The sequence below is a fragment of the Macaca thibetana genome, chromosome 5 (assembly GCF_024542745.1).
Source record: "Macaca thibetana thibetana isolate TM-01 chromosome 5, ASM2454274v1, whole genome shotgun sequence".
Lineage (NCBI taxonomy): Eukaryota > Metazoa > Chordata > Mammalia > Primates > Cercopithecidae > Macaca > Macaca thibetana.
The window spans coordinates 134,258,611-134,285,717 of NC_065582.1; the positions used below are offsets into that span (position 1 = coordinate 134,258,611).

Here is a 27,107-nt window from a genome sequence, read left to right on the forward strand (position 1 = left end):
TTATTATTGAATGTCCATAAACAGGGAAGGTGTGTTCTGCTTTCAACACTGATTTCATCACTCTGCTCATTTGATGCTGAACAGTAAGCCCCCAGCCTTGGCTCCTGTCCACATTTACCCATCGGTGTTCTTGGTGTCAAGGATCTGCTGCTGTGCTGGCCAGTGATTCAGCCAAGCTCTGGGGGCAGACAGGACAAGGCCTCCACATGGTTGTTAAGAGAAAATCTTAAGTAGTGTGTCTGTAATATCTTACTTCATATGTTTAAAAATCAAATATGACAGTTTAAAAATAAATATTAATTCCAGATAATAGTATCTGCAAATATTTATTTTCTGTATATTTTTTTAATCCTCAGATTTAATTTTTACAAGACCAGCTCATAAATATCTTCCATCTCCTTATTCCCACCAATCGTCCTGCCCTTCTTCCCAAACACAAAACCCAGGGAGCTTTCTTCTTTCTTTGATAACTATGAATTTGTTGCTAAAGGAAAGGAAAGAATGCAAAAAAAAAAACTAGTAAGTGAAGAGAATACATCTTTTCCAAATTGTTACAATTAAAGTTTTTATTGAGATATGACAACATTACTAGAAATATGTGTGCATATAAATTCGTAGGTAATATATGTTGTATATAATATGTTACACGCTGGGTGCAGTGGCCTATATCTGTAATCCCACTGCTTTGGGAGGCCAAGACAAGAGGATCTCTTGAGGCCAGGAGTTTGAGACCACCCTGTGCAATATAGGGAGACCCTGTCTCTATGAAAAAATTAAAATTAGCTGAGTGTGGTGGTGCATACCTGTAGTCCTAGTGACTGGGGAGGCTGAAGCAGGACGATTGCTTAAGCCCAGGAGTTGGAGGCTGCAGAGAGCTACAATTGAGCCGCTGCAGTCCAGCCTGGGTGGCAGAGCAGGACCCTGTCTCTAAAAAGAAATAATAACAATAATAAAATATAAATATATAAAATATGTTATATATAATACATACATATTTATATACATATATACATATTTAAATTTGAGTTAACTTACCGCTTTCAATAGATGTTCATTCCCCAAGAAAACTTACAGAGTTTAAGATATCAGTTCAAACTTCTTGGTACAATCTTTTAAAAGAACCATTGATCTAAAATATCCTTCAAAGGTTTGTCTAATGCCCCATTTCAGCTCCCTGAGAAGCATGGAAATTGCATGCAGAACATTTATTAGGCGGTGCTTTCAAGATCAGTGACTGGAGGGGAGGGAGGAAACCAGCATTGGGAAGAGGAAGGAGTTGGGTCACAATGCAGGGAGACAATGGCTTCAGCTACTCCTACTGACTCTTCAGAGTTGTTCCTGTTAAGGCTGAAGGGACCAGGCCTTTATACCGCTGCATCAACCAGACACCCTAGTCATTAGACGCAAGCTGCCTTGGGGATAGGAAGGCGACCTTGGTAAAGAGTCAGCAAGTTCAGCAAGAGTCTGCAGCCAAGGGCAAGTCCCAGAAAGGGACTCAGCTGGGTGCTGTCCACAGCCAACACTCCTACAGCTGGGGTAATTTGTCCTTCTGTAATATATAATAACATAATAACAGAGGGCTTCTGATAAGCACACCACACTACACTTAAGTTCTAAGAAAGTCTCCAAACTGGCATTAATTACATCTGAATTAATGTAAGCATGGTGACCTTAAGCAAGTCACTTAATGCTATGGGGTTCATTTCCCTTATATATCACATGAGGCAGGATAGATCTCAGGTTTCTTCAACCCTAGAGGTCTAGATATGGCCAAATTTCTCATACTGTAGAGATGTGCTTTTATCGTCTCTATTTATACTTTCTATGCATATTTGGGGCTCTTTGAATAAACAACACATGCCATACATTTATGCTTACTTTATATGACCTGAATTAGTGGAGCCACTTGGAATGTCTGGGCATTCGAAGGAAAATTTATAGAAAGATATTTCTTTGTTTTAATGACATATTATTTACCATACCTTCAATTTATTTAATTCTAAGACAATTGGTAGGAATATGTAGGTCTTCCATTGTGGTGTTATTCTCATTAGAAAATAGGATTTTAAAAAATCTTTTTGAGGACACAGTCTCCATGAACATGTTGAGGGGAAAAAGCCAGGACTTCTGGTAGTACATCACCAGAATGTACTACCAGAACTGTACTGTGTCTGGTAGACACAGCCAGAATAACAATGAGAATAACAATGATATAATGCTCTTTATCAGTACAGTAAGAACTAAAGGAACATCCAGAGGAAATACAGGCTACTTCAGGAAATAGGCTGCTAAGATCATCTAACATCTCACAAAACAAACAAAGGCTTTGGATTTGTTAGATATTTCCAAGGCTTCCACTAATCAGAACTGTCAACAGCAGAGAAGGAGAAATAGGAGGATTCTGAACGTCTTAGAACTCTGGGTAGCAAATGAAATTGACAAAGCAATAGTGATGTTGAGTTTTCTGGAGTTGGTGTCAGTGCCTAGATTCTGTTCACCTTAACTCAAAGGGAAGGTCTTCTCTTTTCACTCCCTCTTATCAAAATGTATCTCTACATTGTCATATATTTTTAATGGCCGTATTCAGGGACATACAGGAGATAGGTTGAGAATAAATTGCACTACACACTAAGGTGCTCTGCCTTCTTCCTAGTGACCACTAGCCTTGGAGGAGATGTAGAGGCGAAGGCTTGGAATACAGACAAATACCTCACTGTGGTACTGAGCGTAGGCCATGCTTGGTCCCTAAGTGATTCAAGTCACCTACTCATATCCAAGAAACATTTCCAGAGATGAGAAAAAATGGCTCATTTCAATTGCCTGACTGACGGCATGGATGCAGTAAAAAGAGAACACTTTTGCACTACTGGTGGGAATGTAAACTGGTACGACTGTTATGGAAAACAGTGTGGAGATTCCTTAAAGAGCCAAAAGTAGATCTACTATTTGATGCAGCAATCCCACTATTGGCTATCGACCCAGAGGAAAAGGAATCATTATATGAAAAAGATACTTGCACATGCATGTTTCTAGCAGCACAATTTGCAATTGCAAAAACACAGAACCAGCCCAAATGCCCATTAATCAATGAGTTGATAAAGAAAATGTGGTATATGTATATATGTATATGTATGTGTATATATACATATATATATGTTTGTGTGTGTGTGTGTATACACCATGAAATACTACTCAACCATAAAAAGGAATGAAATAATGGCATTCACAGCAACCTGATGGAATTGGAGACTATTATTCAAAGTGAAGTAACTCAGGAAGGAAAACCAAACGTTGTATGTTCTCACTCATAAGAGGAAGCTAAGCTATGAGGACACGAAGGCATAAGAATGATACAGTAGACTTTGGGGATTCAGGGGAAAGGGTGAGAAGAGGGTGAGGGATAAAAACAACATATTGGGTACAGTGTATACTGTTCAGATGATGGATGCACCAAAATCTCAGAAATCATCACTAAAGAAGTTATTCACATAACCAAACACCAGTTGCTCCCTAAAAACCTGTTGAAATATAAAATAAATTAAAAATAAATAAATAAATGGTCCAACTGAGTCACTGGCCTGGGGAGTCTGCATAACACATGATACACCCTGCAGCATTACAATGCAGGAGAAAAATATTGCCACCTTCTTTCAGGGAGGATTTTTAAAAATGACACTGTGGGCCAGGCATGGTGGCTCACGCCTGTTATCCCAGCACTTTGGGAGGCTAAAGTGGGTGAATCACCTGAGGTCAGGACTTTGAGACCAGCCTGGCCAACATGGTGAGACCCTGTCTCTACTAAAAATACAAAAATTAGCCAGGCGTGGTGGTAGGCACCTGTAATCTCAGCTACTCGGGAGGCTGAGGCAGGAGAATTGCTAGAACCAGGGAGGCGGAGGTTGCAGTGAGCCAAGATGGCGCCATTGCACTCCAGCCTGGGTGACAACAGCAAGACTCATCTCAAAAAAAAAAAAAAAAAAAAAAAAAAGACACTGTGAAGTGCAGTGTGGACATATCTCACAATGACTTGGCTTATTGAATGAAAAATTTAACAAAGCAAGCAATCATCCAGGAAGGATGGAGAATGTGAGTTACCTATGAGATGGAAATGGCTCCTCTGCATTTGGAAGCCCATCCTCTCTTTTTGGCAAAGGTCAGGAAAGCCTTTCTGCTGGGAAATAACAAGCAAAAGATGTAGCAACACTAAGTCACAGTGAGCCCACCAAGGGCCCCAGGTGAGTGGGAGGGGTCTGAGCAGGTGTGCTGGGCTGAGCCGCCAGCCTCACCGGGCCTTGAGCTGGATGTTCCTCCACAGGCCCTTTCCCTGCCTTCAAGAGGGAGCCTGGCCAGGTGCAGTGGCTCACACCTATAATCCCAGGCCTTTGGGAGGCTGAGGCAAGAGGATTGCTATACCCCAGGAGTTTGAGACTAGCCTGGGCAACATGGTGAGCTATCTCTACCAAAAAAAAAGTAGTGGGGAGGGCCTGAGGTGAAAACAACTCTGAATTCTATGGCAGGTGCGCCCAATACAAGAATTAAGAAATATGTTTAATGGCATGCTATAAAAAATGCCACCTCACACCCATTAAGATGACTGCTATTAAAAATAATAATAACAGTATAAGCAAGGATGTGGAGAAGTTGGAACCCTTAGGCACTGATGGAATGTAACCAGTGTGGGCACTGTGGAAACAGTATGGTAAGTTCCTCCAAAAATTGAAAATGGAATTGTCACCTGATCTAGAAATTCCCCTTCTGGGTATATAACCCAAAAGAATTGAAGGCAGGGACCCGAACAGATATTAGTACACCCATGTTCACAGCAGCATTATTCACAAAAGTCAAAAGGTGGAATCTACCCAAGTGTACATCAATGGGTGAATGGATAAACAAAAAGTGGTATATACACTAGAATCTTACTCAGCTTTTAAAAGGAAAAACCTCATGCATTCTACAACATGGATGAACCGCCGGAGGACATTACACTTAGTGATGTAAGCCAGTCACAAAAATACAATACAGTGTTATTCCACTTATAGGAAGCACCTAGTGTAGTCAAATTCTTAGCGACACAGAGTGGAAGGGATGTGACCAGCAGCTGATGAAGGGGAGAATGGACAGTTGTTTAATGAGTATAGAAATTCAGTGTGACAAAATGAAAAGGGTTCTGGAGATAGGTTTCACAGCAATGGGAATGTACTTAACACTAAACTGCACACTTCAACTTGGTTAAAATGGTAAATTTTATGTGTTATGTGTGTATTTGACTGTAAATGCCATGAAGTAATGATTTAAAAACCATTTAAAAATCATTACTTCATAGGAAAAATTGCCAACTGGTGCAGAGCTGAATGAGTCTTGCCACTCTAACCATTGGCTGGAGTCTGTGGTTAGAATCAATACCACATGGGGTTCCCTGGAGAACTTGTGCAAATCAGGAGGAACCCTGGGGAGCCCGTACCAGTCTGAGCAAGGCAGGATCGCCCAGTGATGAAGATAGTAGCTGATCAAGTTAGACAGCAGGGGTGATCCCAGCTCCAACATCCTGCTATGTTGCCCTGAGCAAATTACTCAGCTAGAGCTGAATTCTAATAGTGAAATGAGGTAATAACAGCTATTCCATGTAGGACTGCTGTGAGGATTAACTAAACACAAAGCACGAAGTGAAGAACAATGTAGAATGCATTACTATTTGTGCCATGAAGCAGGGGGAAAAGATATATTCTCTCTAGATGTATGTATGTATATATATTCATATTTTTTGTTTATGTGTAAAACATCCCTGGTAGGTTATACAAGAAATGAAAAGCGTCATTATTTCTCTGGGAGATGGTAACTCAGTAGATGGAAGGAAGGAAAGTTCTACTAAATATCTCTTATAATTTTTAAATTTCAAGCCATACAGATATAGTACGTATTCAAATTTAACTACTATGTCAAAAGACAAGATATATGGAGTACACATTATTCAATGTATATTAATTATTACAATGATAATTATCATGAGAACCATTATCCTTACACCTAAGTTTCTGAGCCAGATAGCACTCCTAGGTTTGTGTTTTGTTTTAATTTTAGATTCCGGGGGCACATGCGCTTGTTACGTGGGTATTACCTGTGTAATGATGTTGGGTTCCTAGTGTACCCATCACCCAAATATTGAACATTGTACCCAGTAGGTAATTTTTCAACCCTTACCTTCCTCCCACTCTACCCCCCTTGGAGTCCTGAGTCTACTTTCCCCATCTTTATGTTCATGTGCACCCCCTATTTAGTTCCCACTTGTAAGTGAAAACATATGATAAGTGATTTTCTGCTTCTGTATTAGTTCACCAGGATAATGGCCTCCGGCTCCATCCATGTTGCCGCAAAGGACATGATTTCATTCTTTTTTGTGGTTGTGTAGTATTCCATGGTATACACACACACATATATATATATATACACACAACATATATATATATATATATATATTTTTATCCAACCAACTGTTGGTGGACACTTAGATTGGTTTCACGGCTTTGCTATTGTAAACATCAGTCCTGTATGGAATACCTGTTATCACCTCATTTTACAACTAGAATTCAGCTCTAGCTGAGTAATTTACTCAGGAAAACAAAACAGGATGGTGGAGCTGGGATCACCCCCATGTCTAACTTGGTCAGCTATGATCTTCATCCCTAGGCTATCCTGCCTACCTTGGGCTGGTAAGAACTCCCTGGGTTCCTGCTGATTTGCATTTGCACAGGTTCTCTAAGTGTATCTAGCAAAAAGTTAAACCCCTGGGAGGAACCCTGGAATCTTTTCAGAATCTCCATGGCTTGTCCAGAACTCCCAAGACATCATCTACATCTACTATTCTATAATGCTACTCCCACTACTCTCAAAGATAAAATCTAAGCAAGACAATACTGATGCCAACCAAACAAGAACACAAACTCAGGACACATAGACAAGGGGAAAGATGGGGATTGGGAAAGCAGGAAGGAGGAAAGAGAAGGGGACAAGGTGAAGGGAACAGACAGGAAATCGTCTGTAAATGTATACATGGGTATAACCCATTTTCCACTTTTGCTCCTTTTGCTCACCTAACTCCACTCACAGTCCCTTCCACCACACTGCTTCTGGTTAAACATTTGTGCTATACAAATTGAGTAGCAAATAGCCTAGATCCCTATAGATTAATATTAAACAGCTTTATCAAACAAACCGAATCACATGATGCCAGGTCCTGGAGACAGAATATCCCTGCAGAAGCAGGTCTGTCCTGCTTCCCCAGCTGTCTGACCCTACCAAGGCAAAAAAAAAAAGCAGGCTCCCCATCTAGGTCTACCAGTGGTGACACACTAGTAGACTGTCCTCTGGGGTGAGCCAGCCTGTCTGCAAAACCCCACAAGCTCTTCAGAGAACACGACCACCTGACTAATGGCACCCTTTCCATGGCTTTCATTTCCAGATCTTGCCAGCATCCATTATCTGGTTTCCTTGTCACTGCCAGCACAAAAAGACACAAAAGTTACTGAACAGTATCACAGTCACAGCTCTAAGGGCAACATGAGCCAGACAGCTGCTTACGACGTATTCTCCTATACTACACAGACTGCCCTGTTGGACAGTAAGTTATTTAAGCCAATCTGCATTTTTATATCTTACCCTGTGCAGAACTATTGGTTCCGCTTGGGTGCACAGGAATATCGAGAAAGAAAAAGCATTGTGATGTTAGTATTGGGAGCATTCAGAGCCTCTAAGATTGATCAATAGAGACACTATATTGGATGCAAAATTCTTCCCTCACAGCCAAGTTGTCACTCATGATGTTTTTCAGTCCATATACTGTGCTAACCTAGTATTAATTCTCAAAGATTTATTTAATTATGGAGGATCAAGCCTTTCAAAAAATAATTAATTACAAAAGCTACTTAATATTCAGAGGTGTCACACAAGCAGATAACTGGCATTCTCTGTTGGTACTTTAATTAGACAAGAAGATGCAAAAAGCTGTCACTTGAGGGTGGGGGCTGCAGGGGAGGGAAGTTCTGGTAAGCACTACCAGTTGGCCATCTGTACCAAACACAAAAGCCCCACTCTTCAGCTGGCCCCCCGAGAGCAAGCCCCACCACGTTTCCCATCTCATCCACTGGTAACTCCTTTCCGCAGCGCAGAGCTGGAAGGCAGAAGATATTCATGAACTGTAATTTCAAATTCGATGTTTCGTGGATGTGGAAGGTTGGGAAAAACAATTAATCACTTGGTACCTCAGTTTCTCCATCAGAAAAATACAATTCATAAATGTCATCCATCCATCTGCCTCCCAGAGCAACAGCTGCTGAACATGTTCTTTACAAATGGCCCGGAACATGCCAAGTAACAAAACAGGCCCCATGTTACACACTTTGATATAAATATGCTGGCAAGAAATAGAAAATCTTCTTAATTTTACCAAGCAATTGATTCTTGATTATTTCAGAGTTGATTTTTCAAGTTGTAGCTTTTCTGTGCCATTCCCCCGCCCCCATTTTTAAAACTCATCCTTGCCAATCTGTTCTCTAGATAATTCTCTTTCCTTTAGTATCTTCACAAGACAATAAGTAATAATAATAGCAACAATCACTACCACAGTTCATTGTATATTCATATTTAGTCCTTACAACTCACTGAGACCGGTATTATTATCACTTTATTTCTATTTTCCAGATGAAGAAACTTAAATTTAGAGAGCATAGGTGAGTTAATCAATGCCCCAACATTAAGTAGCAAAATTGGGATTAAAATTCAGGTCACTTTAAAACAATTCAGATCACTTTGATTCCAAATCCCATAAATCCCAAAAGATGACTTTTACCATTCTGTCGTAGAAGAGGAAAATAGATATCCAAGCGCGCGTACACACACACACACACACACACACACACACACACAGAGGTCAGGATTTCTGCTGCTTAGCAATTATTATAAAATATGGGAACAATAGAAATGACTAAAATAAAATGTAAATGCAATGAGGTATCTTGGGTTGGCTCCTGGAACAGATCTGAATAAACCCTAAGTCAGGTTTTTTTTTTAAATTAATTCTAAGGAACTCTTGCCATCTCTACCCAAAACTATAAATACTATTTCCATTAGTAAGGTTAAAAGTTGATAATTGTTTAGTCTATTAGCATTGTTTTGAGTATTTAATGTAATGTCAAACCCATAAACTTTTTCCTAAGAGTCTTGTTAGGAAAAAAAAAACATTAATTTTGTATTTTCATGAGTTTTTTAACCTAAATAGCACAGACAGGTTGATGAAGTGAGAAAACAACCAGTACATTGAAAAGGGTTTATATTTAAGAAAAAAATTAAAATATTAATATATTGATACTGGTTTCATTTATCAAGTATAGGATCTCTAATTCCCTTCTTTAAATAAGTTAGTTTTATGTATTACATAGGTTTAGTTCATACATTATTGAATCAATTTGTTTTGAGTAAAATTAGATTTTGTTAGTAATTTTTAGTGAGCAATTAATTTCCAGAAAAAAACATATTAAAACAACATAGGTTTAAAAATACATAAATTTTCACATGAATAAAAAGACAAAGAAAATAAAATACATTCATATAAAACTACAGAGCCATTGAAAATTTATAATTTAATTTAAAATTTTCCAGTACATCTTTAAGCTTTTTGTTTGTTTGTTTTACTGTATTTCTCACCTATATACAGAATTTTGATGTAGCTATATACTATAGAATTTTATGTGATTTCCAGTTTCACTGTATTCTTGACTAAGCATTTTCAATTTTAACAATGGACTTAAATCTAAATGAATTATAAGGCAAAAGTTAGAACTACATAATGTCTCAGAACACTGAAATAATATCAAACCAAATATTAATAACTTTTCCTCACAAACCCTGCCAAAGTGTTGCACTAACAAAACAAAAAGTGAGGAACTGGCCTCAGATGGACACGTTCATATAACATACCAGAAAAAAAAAAAAAAAAAAAAAAAAAACAGGGTCATTCAAATATTCTCAGCACCAGGTCCAAACATTAACTCAAGTCCACATATTCTTTAGAAAGCTCTATAGACATGGTACAGGGCTCATCTCAAGCTCACTTCTATAAATGCTGACTTTAATTTTTCCATCTTCTTTATTTACAAATGATAACAAGGTTAAAGATGTCTTAATCCTCCTCATTTTCAGGAACTGATTAGAGGCCCAGCCCCAGGAAATCTGACCCAGTTTCAAGTAATATTAAATTCCTTTTGAGCCTCATGCATTGATGGGTTCTATATGGAAAAGAGCCCCAAGTGGGAGATCCACCCAATTAGCCAACATTTCTCTTATCCACTACTAACCAAAGCTGGACCACACCTCATTGGTGTTCCGGATGTAGCCAAGCATAGCTGCATCTCCCTCTTAGTAGGCTCAAACCCAGGGAATGCCCAAAGCAGAACTGTCATCCCTCACAATTGATCTGTGCTTAAAATCTGGCATCAGGAGACATCTTTAGAAACTGAGAGAACTGTTCCAGTCATTTGGAAGAGCTCCTGACCCGTGCTTAGACTTAGGTGTTACTGGACTGAGGGTGACTTTTGCAGGACTGTTTTCAATTCCTTCAATTATCAATAGTCAGGTGAAAGATATAAAACTGCAACTTAGTACTGAAGAGCCTTGATAAGTTGTGTGACTTATGAAGAGCTAGTTGATGGATTTGATCACTGAATTCCCTGACTTCGTGGTTTTAATAGCATTTGTACCAGGGTTCTTAATCCTAGGGGTCCATAGAGAGAAAGAGATTGAGGATGGGGGCAGGTGTCTGCAAATGCCTTGATGTGAAACTTAATATATATGTGCTTTTTTCTGGGTGCCAGACCCCTAATTTTCATTTTCGAAAAAATTCCTAACTCAAAAAAAAGTTAAATACCACTATATAACATCCACTATGTGGTAACAGAACCAAAGGGCTTCCCGACAGAGAGGAAAGTTTTTCAGATGATGTTACGGGTTGAATTGTGTTCCCCCAGCCCCAAATTCATAGGCTGAGTCCTAACCCCAGTACTTCAGAATGTGACCTTTTATGGGGATAGGGTGTTTACAGAATTCAGCTAAAATGAGATCATTATGGTGGGTCCTAATCCAGTACGACTGATGTTCTTTTAAGAAGAGGAATTTTCTGCACAGACAAGGCAGGTGAAAGACTACATGAAGACACAAAGAGCAGATGGCCTTCAATATACAAACAGCCAACAAACACATAAAAAAATGCTGAACATTACTAATCATCAGGGAAATGCAAATTAAAACCACAACGAGATACCACCTTACTCCTGCAAGAATGGTCATAATTTAAAAATCAAAAAACAATAGATGTTGGTGTGGATGTGGTGAAAAGGGAACACTTTTAGACTGCTGATGAGTATGTAAATTAGTACAACCACTGTGGAAAACAGTATGGAGATTCCTTGAAGAACTAAAAGTAGAACTACCATTCAATCCAGCAATCCCACTACCGGGTATCTACCCAAAGGAACAGGAGTCACTCCATGAAAAAGACACCTACACATGCATGTTTACAGCAGCACAATTCACAATTGCAGAGACATGGAGCCAACCTAAGTGCCCACTGACCAACGAGTAGATAGAGAAAACGTCACATATATACACCATGGAATACTACTCAGCCATAAAAAGAAATGAACTAATGTATTTTGAAGCACCTTGGATAGAGCTGGAGGCCATTACACTAAGTGAAGTAATTCAGGAATGGAAAACCAAACATTGTATGTTCTCACTTATAAGTGGGAGCTAAGCTATGAGAACACAAAGCCATAAGAATGATATAATGGACTTTGGAAACTTGGGGGTGAGAGAAGGTTAAAGAGGGTGAGAGAAGACTACATATTAGGTACAGTGTACACTGCTCGGGTGATGGGTGCGCTAAAATCTCAGAAATCACCACTAAAGAACTCATCCATGTAACCAAAAACTACCTGTACCCCCAAAACTATTAAAATAATAAAAAAGAAGATGGCCTTCAGAACAAATCTGCCAACACCATGATCTTGGACTTCTAGCCTCCAGAGCTGTTAGAAAATAAATTTGTCATTTAATCAACTCAGTTTGTAGTACTTTATTATGGCATCCCTAGCAAATTAATACAGATGCTTAGTATATTCATTTTTGAATGCATAGAATTCTGCTCAGGAAAACCTGAAAAGATTATTTGCAAGTGGAAAGTCTCCAGTGTTCACGTTTTGTTTTGTTTTTTTCATATACAAGGTCATAAAATTTGAAAAATTAAGTGTGTTCACCTTCTTAAATAATCCATTTCTAGAAAGAATAAAGGACATAAAAATTATTTTTGCTCAACTCCCTTAAGAATCACTGAAGGAACAGAATCATAAATTGTGAGCCAGCATCTCATACACTCTATATTCTATACTCCTTTCTTTTTCTTTCCATGTATCTTCTCTGAGCTCTGTTGAAAAACACACTGTGTTTAAAATGTTATTTATTTTTTAAATAAAGCCATATGTGGTTATTATTAACACATTTTTAAATATAGGTAAGCAAACAAAATAAAAAGAACTCCCCGCTATCCAGAGGTAAAAATTGTTAATATTTGTTACCATATTTTTATTGCTGTCAGATCTCAACCTAATATTTTCCACAAAACTATGAATGGTAATTTGAACTTGTCTTATCCAAATAAACAAGCTCATTATACACATTGCTTAATAATATATGAAATGTAAAGCTGTCAGAATTATTTTGAAAAATCATTAGTGAATGCTCATAAAGAATGTAAACAATAATGATACTATATTGTCTACTTACAAATTTGCTAAGATCTTATATTAAGTGTTCTTATCACAAAAAATAATCAAGAGGGTAGGAGGAAACTTTTTGAGATGACGCATATGGGTATGTCATGGGTATGTTTATGGCATAAATTGTGGTGATGGTTTCATAGGTGTATTTTTTGTTGTTGTTTTTGAGACAGTCCTGCTCTGTCACCTAGGCTGGAGTGCAGCGGTGCGATCTCGACTCACTGCAACCTCTACCTCTCAGGTTCAAACATTTCTCATGCCTGAGCCTCCCCAGTAGCTGGGACGACAGGTGTGCGCCACCACACCTGGCTAATTTTTGTATTTTTAAGTACAGATGGGGTTTCACCATGTTGCCCAGGCTTGTCTCAAACTCCCAACCTCAAGGGATCTGCCCTCGCCTCCCAAAGTGCCGGGATTACAGGCATGAGCCACCATGCCCAGTCCCACAGGTGTATTCTTATATGTACAGCTTATACCCCAATAAAGTGATTTTTAAAAAAGAAAAGAATGTGAATATTAATTACTCATAGAGATTATGTTTTATCAAACAAAAGACTTACATAAGAAGATCACATCTGAATTGAGACACATTGTTATTTACATTCATAATGGAAATAACAAAATTAATCATATTAGGTCTTATAAAAAATTATTACTTTGACCACTAATCTTGCACATGCATAAAACTCTACTGATCAAGGAAAATACTGGAACATTTGAAGATAATATCAGGTGGCACTATCATTGAACCGAGGTGGGCAAATCTGAAAGCATGCAGGCATGAAGGCACCCACATCCACACAGCAAATAATTAGGCAGTCCCTGAGAAATGGAGAAAACAAATAACTCCTAAAGGAAATGAGAGAAATTATTCATTATGATTAAAAGGGAATTAAATCAGGGCAAACAGAAGTAACTCAAAGGAAGGGAAATGAATAGCCAACAAAATATGTGATTGAAATATTAGAAACAAAGTGAATTCACACAGGAACACAGCAAATCAAATACCGCATGTTCTCACTTATAAGTTATAAACATTGAGTCTACATGGATGTGAATATGGCAACAATAAACACTGGGGACTACTAGAGCAGAGAGGAAGGGAAGCGAGGCGAGGATTGAAAGACTAACTATTGGGTACTATGCTCAGTGCCTGGGTGATGGGATCAAGTGTACCCCAAATCTCAGCATCATGCAATATACACCCAGGTAACAAACCTGCATATGTATGCCCTGAATCTAAAATAAAAGCTGAAATTATTAAAAAGAGAAATATTAGAAACAATCTCCTAAGGAAAACTATGTAAGAGCTATGACTCAAACATGGAAAACAGAGGAACTTAATGTCTACTTAGCCTATTTTCTGAAATAATTCTGATTTTTCAGTAATTTCCATGTTAGTCTCTCATTGACCTCTGCTTCTAGAAGCCTGGTGTAGCACTCTGGTTTAAAACTAGGCAAATCTGATCTATTTTGTGAACAATTTTAAATTGAAATGTACATGTTAAGCTTTCCTCTACATTTGTATACACTGCCAGTAAGGAAATGAATTGGCACCATATTTTGAGGGCTCTTCCGAAGTTTTTCATTCACATACTTTCTATTGCAAGAATTTACTTCAGAGATTTTATCCACAAATTTCTTGACCAAGACACAGTAAATATAAATACAATTGACCCTTGAACAATGCAGTAGTGAGGGTTGCTGACTCCCCCATGCAAAAATTCGTATATAACTTTTGATTTGCCAAAAAACCTACTGTTGACCAGAGCTTTACTGATACTATTAACAATTGATTAAAACATATTTTGTATTTCACATGTATATACACTATGTTTTTACAATAAAGTAAACTAGAGAAAAGAAAATGTTATTAAGAAAATCGGCCGGGTGCAGTGGCTCATGCCTGTAATCCCAGCCCTTTGGGAGGCTGAGGTGGGCAGATTATCTAAGGTCAGGAGTTCAAGACCAGCCTGACCAACATGGTGAAACCCCCGTCTCTACTAAAAATACAAAATTAGCCAGGCGTGGTGGTGCATGTCTGTAATCCCAGCTACTCAGGAAGCTGAGGCAAGAGGATCACTTGAATCCGGGAGGTGGATGTTACAGTGAGCTGAGATCATGCCATTGCACTCCAGCCTGGGCAAAAAGAGTGAAACTCTCCTTCACAAAACAAAAACAAAGAAAGACAGAAAATCAAGAAGAAAGAAAATATATTTACTGTTTATTAAGTGGAAGTGCATCATCATAATCGTCTTCATCCTCATCATCTTCGTGTTGAGTAGGCTGAGGAAGGCGAGGAGGGGTTGGTCTCACTGTCTCATGGGTCGCAGAAGTGGAAGACAATCTGCCTATAAGTGGATGCACAGAGTTCAAATCTGTGTTGTTCAAGAGTTAACTGTACAATAGGCTGGGCGCAGTGGCTCACACCTATAATCCCAGCAGTTTGGGAAGCCAAGACAGGTATATTTGAGGTGTATTTGGAATTTGAACCAGCCTGGGCAACATGGCAAAACCCCATACCTGCCAATAAATACAAAAATTAGCAGGGTGTGGTGGCGCACGTTTGTGGTCTCAGCTACTCAAAGGCCAAGGTGAGAGGATCTCTTGAGCCTAGAAGGCAGAGGTTGCAGTGAGTCGAGATCATGTCACTACACTCCAACCTGGGTGACAGAGTGATACCTCATCTCAAAAAAAAAAAAGAAAAAAAAAGAGTTAACTGTACAGTAATCACATTGCAGCAGTTTGTCTTGGAACAAAAATATAGAACTAGGGCCAGGTGGCTCATGACTGTAATCCTAGCACTTTGGGAGGCTGAGGTGGGAGGATCACTTGAGACCAGGAATTCAAGACCAACCTGACCAACACAGCAAGACCCCATCTCTTTAAAAAATAATAATAAAACAACTTTAAAATCTAGAACCAATCAAATGAGCATCTAGATGTAGCTAGTAAAATAAACAATGATATAGTTATAGAACATACTACTGTATACAGTAAAGACTAGTATATTTTTATGTAGGGATGTAAAAATAGGTCTAAAATTTGACGCTAATTAACAAAATAATTAATTGCAGAATATTACATTCAGTATTATCTCATGTCTCTATGGAGGAGGTGTTTTAAGGGATATTCTCTATTTTTGTGCATATGTAGAAACTTTCTAAAAGGATACACAAGAAACTGTTTGGAAGAGGTCTTACTGTGTGAGAAGGCCTCTGGTGGCCTTCTTAATGTTTTGCCAAAATTATGTATTACTTTCATAAGTGAGAAACCTACATCTAGTTTATGTTTAACTTCCAAATGACAGGAAGTAATTCTTTTATGACATTTGTTTAGTAATTTTTAAACATTTCACACATGGCCTATTGTAGACTTTGGTTGCTGAGTTTGTATTTGCCTACATCATCCCTAATGCCATAATCATCCCTAATTATGTCATTATCTAGGTAGAACCTTCTTACAGAACTATGGGTTTTATGAAACTGAACGTTCTTATGCAATTCTTGGCAATTCTGTTTAGGTCTTTCTAAAATGTATGAGCCCACTTAACCAGTATCTTGCCTTTTTTTGAGAGAGAGAAAGACCAAGAAGAAAAAGAAAGAGAGAAGGGATGAGAGAGAGGGAGGGAGAGAAGAAAAAGATAAAAATACAGATAGAAAGATGGATGGATGGAAGGAAAGAGGAAGGAAAGGGAGAAGGAAGAAAGAAAGACGAGAAGGAAGGAAGGAAGGAGAGAAGGAGGAAGGAATTTTTGATTAACTAAAAACTTTAAATTCTTTCATAAATATAAAATGAAATTAAAAGTCAAACAGCAGTTTGAGAAAAATATTTCCAACATAAATAAGAGATAAGCAATTTTATCCTTAATTAATAAAGAGCTACTACAAATCAATTTTTAAAGAAGTCTAACAACTCAATGGAAAAATAGCCTAAAGGTATAATTTCATTAGGAGAATACATGTAAAAAGATAATAACATATAAACAAATCTTCATCCTCTCTAGTTATCAAAGAAAATCAAGTTAAAACAATTATATACAGTTTAACTATCAGATTAGCAAAGCTTTTTAAATATAAGACCCAATATTGGTAAGAGTTCAGAAAATCAGGAACTTTTATTCACAGCTAGTAGATTAAAAGCATCCTAATCTTCCTGGGAGTCAATTTATAAATATATGTTTTAAAATCCTCTAAAAGTACATCATTTTAGATGCTAAAAATCTACTAGGAATTTATCCAAGGATATTGCTTATCGTAGGATGCATATATCAGAGCATTTATATAAGCATTGGTAATTAAAGTGAAAAATAAAAAAGGCAACCAATCAGAATTCCAATAAAGGAGCACAGATTAAGCAAATACATATTAGTTAAATAAATATATAAAATATTATCTTTTTTCCCACTTTTTTATAATGGACATAGCCCATTTTGTGTTGCTATAACAGAATGCCAAGACTGAGTAATTTACAAAGGAATGAAATGTATCTCTTAAGTTTCTGGAAGCTGAGAAGTCCAAGATCGAGAGACCCGCATCTGGTGAGGGCCTTCTTGATGCATCATCCCAGGGCAGCAGGTGAAGAGCAAGAGAGCAGGCTCAAGAGCCAGAGAGTGAGAGGGGGGTCAAACCTGCCTTTACAATAAAGCCTCTCTCACAATAATTGACCCACTCCTGCAATAATGACATTAATTCACTCATGAGGGCAGAGCCCTCAGGACCTCCTCATTTCTTAAAGGTCCTACTTCTCAACACTGTTGCACTGGGGATTGTTTCCAACACATGAACTTTGGGGACACATTTAAACCATAGCAGGCTTGTATTAATTGGGTAATTGGATATATTGTTAAATTTTTGCGGTAAAAATTAAAACTTTCCTATTTTCCAGTGATAAAACTTCTTTCCAAAGAAGGCCTATGGGAGAGGGAATCTAATTAATGGAAGCTTCTGCTTTAGCATGATTCCTAAGAATTAAGGTTTTATAATAAATAAAAATACAATCAATAAGTCATTAATATCTGTCAAGCAAAACCAAATATAGAAACTGCAAATGCAGTGAAATTTCGTAGCTCAGAGGTTTGGTAATGAGATGTGAAGACCTCCACTTCCAGCAAAATTCTATGTGTCCACCCCTAGTTGGTAATTTGAAGAAAAAGCCACATCTGTGCAGTGACATAAATTTTACTCCAAATGAATCCTGTAAACTTGAAAGTTCTTAGATTTCATCAATAAAATTGCACTCCTGCAAGATTTGTAAGGTGGAAGAGACGAAGAAGACATTCTTTTTTCTTGCTCTGGAAGCACTGGCAGATGAATATGTGAGTTTCACAGATATTTTTATGCGGTGGCCTCTTTTGTTTCCTTCCCATTGCAGCCCCTCAGCACTGAAGAAAGCTGTGAGGCCACCAGCCGCATTCCTGCAGGTTCTTGATTCTGAGCCACAACAGCTCTCTGCTTTTCTGTGGCAGTAAACCCAAAACTAATGTCAGTCCCCATGATTTTCACTCTTTCAGTCTTTCCCATGGTTTTATAAGCACCTCAATACCTGTATTAAATCTCTCCATATTTAAAATGCCTATAGGGGTTTTGTTTTCCTGACCGAACCCCACCTGATCCAGCCTGGTTACAGCCTGAAAGACTAATGTCACATCTCTGCACTAATGGCAGCTATCACAGTCTTGAAATGAAAGGACATAAGTGATCTTGGAATTTTCTTTAAAATGCCTTTAGAGGTGCTTAAGAGGCTTCTTCATAATTCTGTAATTGATTTGGAAAGGACTTGAGAAATCACTCACAGAAAAGAAAAATGGACACATAAACATGAACATAAGGGATATTTTCTTGAACATCATAGGATGTTTCCATGAACATAATAGGATATTTCCTTAGGCATTCTTAACCTGGAAGCAGAATAGTTGTTTAGTTGGAAAAAACCCTTATAGACTCCCTCTAGAGAAGACCAACATCAAATCAAAGTCAATCATTCTGGGTTAGCAAAATGATCCATGCAGGGAAATACTCCTAAAACACCAGCTTCCCTCTGATCTGCTAACTCTCATGTCTTTCCACTACTTCATGGCTCTTTTCCAAAGGATTTGCACCTGCCCCAGTCACTTCACATCCTACTTCCTCCATGTGTTCCCTTTCCACCCAGTCACCCTAATTTCTTAGCATTTATTTAAATGTTCTAAGTGCTCCAGAAGCTAGACATACCAAGAACCCCATCCAGTATTATCAAAGAAGAATATATGCCACAGACATAAATTTTCAAATAAACTACAATGACAAGGTTTTAATTCCAAGTATTTTGAAGAAAATCTAACATGTGTTAAACTCATTTTTTAGGAAAAACATCTGAGACAATAGCACGTAGTTGAAAAAACGTATGGCTTATTCTTTGAAGACTTAAACCGAAGTCTGAAATCTGCCACCTGGGTGACCTTGGTTATGTAATTCAACTTCTCTGAAACTGCATTTTTCCTATGTAAAATAGTGACAATAATAATACAAGAAGCCACGCATACCCCAGAGGGCAGTGGTTCTCAAAGTGTGGCCCCAGCCAGCAGCAGCAGAGTCATGTGGGGAACTGTCAGGAAGACTGATTTGGGGCCCCACTTCAGACCTACTGAACCAAAAACTCAAGGTGGGAGGAGGTAGGGACAAGCAAGCAGCAACATGTGTTTTAACAAGTTTCAGGTGATTCTGACGGATGCCGCCATATGGATTTTGCATTGATTTAATAAGACCATATAGTGTAAAGAATTGTAAATTCTAAAAAGCTACGCAAATAGGAGCTAGTAGCATTTTGACTATTAATTATTGTGCTATTGAATGCAGCACTGCTCAGAACGAAATGGCCTCAGACCACTGTGCTGAAGAGCCAGAGAGAATTCAAAAGAAACGATTCTGCTTTCAAGAGTTCTGTCACCTCCCTCTGCTGTCAGCTGTCATTTCTCACCGAGGTCAGTGAGTCCTGCTGCTATCATCTGCTGCGTTATACACACAGTGGTTCTGAGCAACGGCCTGAGGGCAATTCTGTCTTTCCTACGGAATAAAGTCTCTTAACTGTCTGCAGCTTCTAGCCTCCCTTATGACCCTTTTCCAACTCCTGTTCTGAATGTTTCAGGCCACCACCGGTCTGACCTCCGCGTAGGAGGAGATTTTACAGGATAATAACAAATACACACATCTTTTATATAGAAATATGTGTCCATGTATAGCACCAAGCAGTGTCTGCTACCTTGTGCGTGCACAATAAGAATTTTCAGTTGAAGAAATGAATGTGTGTGTTCATATCTCACAAAAGCGTGAGTATACTGCATCACGACACAACGTGCGCATGTAAAAAAATCTTCACTTATATCCTCCAAATGTATTTTTTAAAATTTAAAAATTCAAAAAGCGTGAGGCTATGGACAATACATGGTTTCCCTCTGACATTTCCAACTCCTGTGGGTTACCATGAGACCAGAAAGTGTGGTTTAATCAAACAAGTCTATAAACACTTCTGGGAAAACAACACAAAGGGCAAGAGCTGATGGGAAGTCACTGGCATCGTCTCCCCAGGGAAAGTGCCGCATTTTATACATGTGCGGTAAAAGAGGAGAAAGCTCTCTGAAGCATTAAAAGCACTAAATAAATGAAGGTGCTGTTATTACTGATATGATTCCATCCCTGCTGGGTACAGCAGCTTTGCTTATGGAGTGTGGAGCCTGTGAGCTCCAGGCACAGGGCCTCTCCCACCCTGAGGTCAGGGTCCCTTTGAGACTCTGCTCACTGGCTCGACTCCCAGGGCTGTCCTGTGCTGTCCTCTGCAAAGGGTGGCATCTCCCCTCACAGCCTGTCAGGGCAACCCACCTCCCAAGAGAAATGCTTGCTACTTGCCTCTGACCTTAGCTTACCTTCTGCCCCACCATCTGCTCGATTTCCATAGCTTTCATTCGAAGCTTTAGGACTACATGACTGCCTCTTCTAGGTCTATTGGCCATAGCCCCAAGCTTTACTCCCTGCCTCTACAACAAAGAATCTTCATTCCTGCCCCTGCCTTGGCCTCCCTATGGTGACCCTTGTGTCAGGTGAACCAGCACACCCAGGCCTGCACCCTCCATGGTGGCTAAGCACTCATCAGGCCACTTTCCTTAAATCAATAAATTGCCCATCGGCCAGGCCCATGTCCCCTGAGTACAGCCAGACCGAACCCCTAAGACAAGCCATCCCTGGCCTTCTGCTTACTATTAACTCTGTTGTGCAGCAGTCAGCAGACAGTGGGTGCTCAATTAATGTTGTTGTCTACATGAACCGGTAAAAGTTTAGAATGCTGATTCTCAACTAAAATCAGAAATCTGCTTGGGGAAAGCAAGTCAACACTCTCCTGAAATAGTGATGCAATCAGCAGAAATTTTTACTACATCAATCAAAAGGGCTCACAGCAAGTAGTCAGTGAACCAAGTAAAGTGACCTTCGCACCCCCTCCCACTCCTGCCCCACTCCATATTCTTGTTAGCTACTGTTGATTGATGGCTTCCAGGAAAAGATGATCCATCACTGTTCAGACTAGTGAAGCTTCTGCCACTACGTTCAGGTTAGTCCAGCATTTTGTGAAAGTGAGATGAAATATAAAGTCTGAAAAATGCCAACTCATGGGAAAAAAGGAAAACCTCAAAATAGCATGGTATTGCCGGAATTAATGAAATTAACATGGGTGGAAGACGGATAGATTTTTTTTTAAATATATGTAACAGTGTATGATATGTTACAAACATATCAGGAGGCCTGTGATAGGGCTTTCAATTTCATACTGGAAATTATTCACTACCAGAATAGTTACTGGGAAAATTCAGTGCCCAGGGCAAGTAACAGCTACCAATTAAATTGGGCTCTTAATCATATCAGGTACTGTGCTAGCTGCTTTACATATGTTATCCTATCCAATCCTTATTTCCATGAAAGGTATGATATGATTTGGCTCTGTCTCCTCACCCAAATCTCATGTTGAATTGAAATTCCCAATATGGGATGTAGGGCGTGGTGGGAGGTGATTTGATCATGGAGGTGGTTTCTAATATTAGCACCACCCCTCTAGTGCTATCTTGTGATAGAGTTCTCACCAGATCTGGTTGTTTGAAAGTGTATAGCACCTCCCCTTCACTCTGTCTTCCTCCTGCTCCAGCATGTAAGGCATGCCTGCTTCCCCTTCACCTTCCGCCATAATTCTTAAGTTTCCTGAGGTCTCACCAGAATCAGAAGCCTGTACAGCCCGCAGAACCATGAGCCAATTCAACCTCTTTTCTTTCTAAATTACCCAGTCATAGGTATGTCTTTATAGCAGTGTGAGAACGAACTAGTACAGCTAAAAATCTCTATTTTGCCAATGAGGACTTGCTGTTGGTCACAGAGCTGATAAATGACAGAGTAAAATTTAACCCAGTGGCAGTCTAACTGCAAAGCCCATACCCTCACCATTCTATGTGCAGTTCTTCTCCCTATCTCCCAGATTTTCAGAAAGGAAGGATCAGGTTTAAATGATCCTGGCTACAAAAATGAGAGGGTGAGCCTGAAAACGTATGTACTGGAAGTTGTGCGTGGGATGGGAGGGAGACAGCCTTGTTACTTGGTATGACAGTCAAAATGTGTCTAGACTGTAGAACACTCAGGAAAGACACAGAAATAGGCTTGAACAAATGAAAAGGCACGTTGTGCTTCTGTTAGGAAAACTCAACATCATGAAAATGTCAGTTCTCCCTAAATGACTTTATGAATTTAACATAATCCCAATGAAAAAGACAGCCATACCTCATTTTATTACACTTCACCTCACTGCACTTCTCAGATACTGCACTTTTTACATCTTGAAGGTTTGTGGCATTTTTCCAATAGCATGTGCTCACTTCGTGCCTCTGTGTCACATTTTAGTAATTCTTGTAATATTTCAAAGAATTTTTTATTATTATATCCGTTAGGTGATCTGTGACCAGTGATATTTGATGTTACTAATGTAATTGTTTTGGGGTGCCATGAACCTAGCCCATATAAGACAATGAACTTAATCAATAAATGTTGTGTATGTTTTGACTGCTCCACTGATCAGCCATTTCCCCATCTCTCTCCTTCCTCAGGCCTCCCATTGCCTTGAGACACAACAGTATTGAAATTAGACCAATTAACAACACTACAATGGCCTCTGAATGTTAAAGTAAAAGGGAGAGTTGCACATCTCTCACTTCAAATCAAAAGCTAGAAACGATTAAGCTTAGTGAGGAAGGCATGTTGAAAGCCAAGACAGGCCAAAAGATAGGCCTCTGTTGCCAAACAGTTAGCCAGGTTGCGAACGCAAAGGAAAAGTTCTTGAAGGAAATTAAAAGTGTTACTCCAGTGTACACAGGAATAATAAGAATGTGAAACAGCCTTCTTGCTGATCTAGAGAAAGTTTTAGCTGTCTGTGTAGACAATCAAACCAGCCACAACATTTCCTTAAGCCAAGGCCTAATCCAGGACAAGGCTCTAACTCTCTTCAGTTCTACAAAGGCTGGGCTGGAAGAGGTGAGGAAGCTGGAGAACAAAAGTTGGAAACTAGCAAAAGAGTAGAGGTTGATTCATGAGGCTTAAGGAGAGACATTGTCTCAATAACATAAAAGCGGAAAGTGAAGCAGCAAGTGCGAATCACAAACTGCAACAACTTATCCAGGAGATCTAGCCAAAATCATCGATGAAGGTAGCGACACTAAATAACACAATGCAAACGAAACAGATTTCCATTGGAAGAAAACACCATCTAGGACTTTTACAGCTAGAGACAGTAGTCAATGCTTGGCTTAAAAGTTTCAAAGGACAGGATGACTCGCTTGTTAGGAGCTAATACAGCAGGTTGAATTAGTAGGTTGAAGTTGAAGCATATTTACCATTCCAAAATCCTAGGGCCCTTACGAATGATGCTAAATCTCTCAAAATGGAAGTAAAACCACTGCCAGGTCACCCCCAGCCCAACTCCAGCCGTCGCGGTGGCCAGGGGGAGGAGGGCCATGATCCAAATGAACCAGAGCAGTTGAGAAAACTGTTTATTGGTGATCTGAGCTGTGAAACTACAGATGATAGTTTAAGAGAACATTTTGAGAAATGGGGCACACGGATAGATTGTGTGGTAATAAGAGACCCCCAAACCAAATGTTCCAGGGGCTTTGATTTTGTGACTTATTCTTGTGTTGAAGAGGTGGATGCAGCAATGTGTACTCAACCACACAAGGTTGATGGGCGTTCAGTGGAACCAAAGAGAGCTGTTTCTACAGAGGATTCTGTAAAGCCTGGTGTTCTAACAGTGAAGAAAATTTTTGTTGGTGGTATTAAAGAAGATATAGAAGAATATAATTTGAGAGACTACTTTGAAAAGTATGGCAAAATTGAAACCATAAGAAGTTATGGAAGATAGGCAGAGTGGAAAAAAGAGAAGATTTGCTTTTGTAACTTTAATGATCATGATACAGCTGATAAAATTGTTGTTCAGAAATACCATACTAATAATGGGCATAACTGAGAAGTGAAAAAGGCCCTTTCTAAACAAGAGATGCAGTCTGCTGGGTCACAGAGAGGTCGTGGAGGTGGATCTGTCAATTTTACGGGTTGTGGAGGAAACTCTGGAGATCTGGAGATAATTTTGGCTGTGGTGGAAACTTTGGTGGAAGAGGAGGCTAGAGGGGTGGAGAAGGTGGCAGCAGAGGTAGTTATGGAGGAGGTGATGGTGGATATAATGGACTTGGAGGTGAAGGTGGCAACTACCGCGGTGGTCCTGGTTATAGTAGTAGAGGGGGCTAGGGTGGTGGTGGACCAGAATATGGAAACCAAGGTGGTCGATATGGTGGCGGTGGTGGAGGATATGATGGTCACAATGAAGGAGGAAATTTTGGTGGTGGGAACTATAGTGGTGGTGGGAACTATAATGATTTTGGAAATTAGAGTGGACAACAACAATCAAATTATGGACCCATAAAAGAGGGCAGTTTTGGTGGAAGAAGCTCGGGCAGTCCCTATGGTGGTGGTTATGGATCTGGTGTTGGAAGTGGTGGATATGGTAGCAGAAGGTTCTAAAAACAGCAGAAAAGGGCTACAGTTCTCAGCAAGAGAGAGAGTGAGGAGTTGTCAGGAAAGCTGCAGGTTACTTTGAGACAGTCACACCAAAAGCATTAGAGGAACTGTAAAAATCTGCCACAGAAGGAACAATGATCCATAGTCAGAAAAGTTACTGCAGCTTAAACAGGAAACCCTTCATGTTCAGGACTGTCATAGCCACAGTTTGCACAAAGTGCAGCTATTGGTTAATGCAATATAGTGTCAATTAGATGTACATTCCTGAGGTCTTTTAGCTGTTGTAGCTTTGTCTTTGTCTTTTTCTTTTCATTACATCAGGTATATTGCCCTGTAAATTGTGGTAGTGGTAATGAGAATAAAAAATTAAGGAATTTTTAACTTTTCAATATTTGTGTAGTTCAGTTTTTCTACATTTTAGTATAGAAACTTTAACAAAATGCAGTTTTGAAGGTGTTTCCTTGTGAGTTAACAAGTAAAGATCATTGTTAATTATTATTTTGTATGAATGTTGCTAAAGTTAACTGTAAAGAAAGACTTGCCAACTTGCAGTTTAAAGGGAATCTATTCTCCCCATTTCCAAACCATGATATGAATGGGCGCTCACATGTGGAGAGAATAGATATCTGTGTGTTTGCAATGTATGTTTTAGATAAATAGGATTGGGTATTTAAATTAGCATTTGTGAATTTAGTAGCATTAAGATTACCTTCAAATGAAAAAAAAATCTCAAAATTTCTATTTGGTTGTTGTGTATTTTCTTTTAAAATGTAATCATATGATTTTAGTGTGTTAGACTTGCTGAGTCCTAGCTGTGTTTAGAACATCTCCATACATTTACCTTGGTCAAATCTGAACTGCTGCCATAGGTTTTGGGTGTAAAGAATGTTTACTGCCCTCCATTTAAATTCTGAAAAGGGATAGTGGATGTTTTCCCTCTCCTATATTAGAAACCATTCTTAAAATCTTTTCAAAATATAGGACCATTAAGTCTGCTATATCTGAGCAAATTAGTGGGTACCTTTTTTTCTTTTATAAAGCACAAGAGGTCCATACATCTTGAGTTATTTTTCTTAGTTTAAATGTTTTTATACAAGTTCTCAGAGCAAGAGAATAAAAATCATGCATTATTAAACCCCTAACTGGCTGGCATTCTTTCCTGTTTGTACACTATACATTTTGCTGGATGAAACCAAGGATAGTTTAGGTGTAATTGTCCAAAATAATCTAACTGCAGCAGAAATGTAGCACAGTTGCTTCGTACAAGCTTCTCACTTCCTACAGACCTGAATTCAAATTTGGATAATCAGAGTTCTTAAATTCCCAAAGAACATACTGTTATTTATTGTGTATATTTCAACATAAATCATGTTGCTACCAATTTGTTTGGAAGGCCCTAGTTGAGAAGATAATATGGTTGTGCGTGTGTATATGTGTGTGTATATATATGTGTGTGTGTTTATGTGTGTGTGTATATATGTATATACATGTGTATATGTGTGTGTGTGTGTGTGTGTGTATATATATATAAATGTCCTCTGTGTTTGGCACCAGCTAGTGCTTACAATTTCAGTCAAGCCCTGAGTATGTGCCCTGCTGTTATTCTTTCTTTGGCAGTTGAACGTTGAATTCAAGATTCTTATTTTTGTTTTAAGAAGTACTAAGCAAAATAAGCAATAAACGGGGGAATGGAGCATGCTAGTGTTTAAATATGCTCTCTTGTTGCTCTAATTCTGTGCCTCTGTGCATTAATATTTGGATGCATGCAATGCCAGCATGGAAATTGGTCTTCATACATAGTGCAGTTTTCCAGAAACAGTCAGAAACCAATAAATGTAACAGACATTACATTTGTTAAGGGGCATATATGTGAAAAGCAGTGTAGAAAATAGGCTAATACTAGAAAATGGTTAAGTCCTTAGTAACTTCAAGTGTGGTTATATAATGGACACTGTCAATGTTCGTAACTTAAACCTGGGTACCTGGTCAAAGTAATGCTTGGGAAACATTTTATTAAAATTGAGCTAAATTGTCTCAAGTTCTTTTATTCACATAAAGTTTATTAATAAAATGTATTAGTAAAATCAGTTTTATTTTAAAATAAAATAACATTTATTAATAAAATTATTAATAAATTCATATATAGTTTATTTTAAAAGAATGATGCTAAATCTACTCTTCCTGTGCTCTATAAATGGAAAAACAAAGCCTG

General features: G+C 38.7%; 1 long non-coding RNA gene and 1 pseudogene across 1 annotated transcript; one reads left to right on the forward strand and one right to left on the reverse strand.

The window, feature by feature from the left end:
• Positions 1-809: 809 nt before the first annotated feature.
• Positions 810-15,566, reverse strand: LOC126954586 (uncharacterized). The gene is made up of 3 exons (XR_007725644.1): positions 15,345-15,566; positions 15,043-15,168; positions 810-927 (listed from the first exon to the last, which is right to left on the reverse strand). It is a non-coding gene; the product is annotated as an uncharacterized LOC126954586 (long non-coding RNA).
• A 7,907-nt stretch (positions 15,567-23,473) lies between these two features.
• LOC126954559 (heterogeneous nuclear ribonucleoprotein A3-like) lies at positions 23,474-24,929 on the forward strand (annotated as a pseudogene).
• Positions 24,930-27,107: the final 2,178 nt, after the last annotated feature.